Source organism: Penaeus japonicus, unplaced genomic scaffold, assembly GCF_977035675.1.
Source record: "Penaeus japonicus unplaced genomic scaffold, GWHDUDI00000001_assembly GWHDUDI00000004, whole genome shotgun sequence".
Classification (NCBI taxonomy): Eukaryota; Metazoa; Arthropoda; class Malacostraca; order Decapoda; family Penaeidae; genus Penaeus; species Penaeus japonicus.
The window spans coordinates 32,568,229-32,570,728 of NW_028234406.1; positions in this window are offsets into that span (position 1 = coordinate 32,568,229).

The following is a 2,500-nucleotide window of genomic DNA, read 5'->3' on the forward strand; positions in this document are numbered from 1 at the left end:
CGTGTGTGAGTGCTTGCTTAGATGCACCATGATTTAAGAGATGTGTGCAGTGTGCACGAAACCATACTGTCGCATTGAATCACACACAGAACAGGTACTAATGTTGCGTCAGGAAGTGCTCGTCGCACTCGGACGATCCAGGTTTTCGCGTTCGAGGCTTCCGCCCCCCACCCCCCACCCCCAGCCCTATCCCACCTACACAACACATGCAATGCTTTGTAAGGAAAATGACAGGGTGGACGCCACTGCCAAATTTTGTTGTAATCTTCGGTTAATGGGCGAAAACAGTTATGCACATTGCATGTTTACTGATACACACCAAGCAAAGATGTGTCTATAAGTTGCTTTGATGCATATGTTTTTGAAAACATGTGACGTAAGAAGCTAAAATGTCGATTTGTATAGCTTGTTGAAATAAGAAAAATATTAATTGGATGCCAATTACTCGCCTATCTTAAACAGTTCCTTTAATATTTTTAATCTGATAAGACGTTGTTTATTACGTCGGCCATCTTCTTTGTTTACCAACAAGCCCATCTCGTGGAACTCATTATGCTCTCTCGAGGGTCGAGTTGACGACTTGTTGGGACAAGTTGGACGGGGTTCCAAGTTGCTTGTCCTGCAAGTTCGTTTTCGTCCGAGTTGGACAAGCATTTCTGAATGCAGAATAAGACCCAGCCATGGAAGAACAGGGTTGCATCCCGAACACATGCTTTGAGAACCCTGACACTCGCACCGCGCAGTAAAGATAACATTAGATGGCCCTCCATCTCATCCCAGAAGTCTCAAACGCCAGCCATTGTTCAAGAGCAGTAAGGCAGCACAAGAGAGGCATTTCGGGCCCACGCGGGAAGGCGGGCTGACACCTACGATGGTCCCTGTGGAGCTTCCCTCGTGTTGTTGGGAATATGCCACGACGCTCAGCGCGACGTCACTCCGCTTCCGTCATCTTCATTCGATCTGCTTACGAGTTCTGTTTCTTGATCGTTTCTCAGCTTGAACCCCTCTTTCTTTCTTTTAGCTATGTCCATTTTCTATCCTAGTTGATCAACCAATTACTCTTCGGACACCTTTAGTCACTGCATCATCTCCTTCATTGATTTTCTCAAACATTTCCTCTTTCATCCTACTTTTATTTCCGGTCTATGCATGACCATCACCCACGTCCATCCGCCATTCTCTTCCCTCCTCTTCTCTAAATGCTGTTTCGTCCCTCAAAACCCCTTCCCTTCCTTTCGCCAGCGCTCTGCCACTTCCTCTTCATTAAATCAACCTCATGAAGAAAAGCCATGTCGCTGCGGGTGTTTATCCTCGTGGCTGCGTGAGAAACGATGGCGCGACAAAGTGTTTATCGATGTTCTATTATTTCCGTCTAACACACTAAGGATATTAATATACCGCGACTTCCACTTCCTGGAACACGACCCTCGGAGACCACCTACGCGAGGGTCTGTCTCTGCCGAGGATAAATACAGGATTCTTAGATAAAATATTGTTTACTGCTTAAACGTAAATAGCGTTGCCAGGCTGAACGCTCTAAGTGCAAGCTCGCAACCCCTGAAACAGTCTTGCCAGGTAAGTATACCGACGCAGTGTTGCCAAGGTGAGTACCGTTCTGGTCGCCAATTTACTAATTGAAAAGCTACTTTGGTGGAAGGAACCTACTACTTATTTTTCATTTTAATATCATTATCATCATCATTATTATTATCATTATCATTATTACTATCATTATTGTCATTACTATGATCGTTATGATAATTATTATCATTATCATTATTGTTATTATTATCATGATCGTCGCCTTCGTCTTGATTATCATTATGATTATCATTACTATTGCTATTACTATTGTTATTATCATTCTGTCATCGTCATTATCATCATCATCATCATTATCATCGTTGTTATTATCATTACCAGTAATATTAAATGTTGTAACACTAGCACCATTAATATCAACCTAATTGTTCTTATCCGATCTCGTTGGAAGGGCAAGGCGAGAAGGGAAAGCTGACCGCCGGAAGAGCGAACAGGCTCAGCCAACTTTTGACGCGGTTGTGATGGCGTTCATAGCATCAAAGTCAATATCACTGATTTCACGGGGACATGATAAGTAAAAAAATACTTGTAAACACGTTGATTAAAAAACGGAGCTGCAGGCACAGTTGCGTCCTCTAACAATCTACTGCCAAATCGAGTTGCCAAAACTGCTTATTTGATGTATTTGCAGCCGGAGAAAAGATTTGATTGTTTTTATTTCAGTCCGAACGTTTAATGGGACCTCCTCCTTTTTTTTCCTTTTTTTACCTGGATTTCTGTCAATAGGAAAGTAACTGAAAATAAGATGGATGACACATGTAACAGTAATATCTTAAATGATGAGGGTAATAGTAATTACAGTCATATATATATATATATATATATATATATATATATATATATATATATGTATATATATATATATGTATATATACATATATGCATACATATATATATA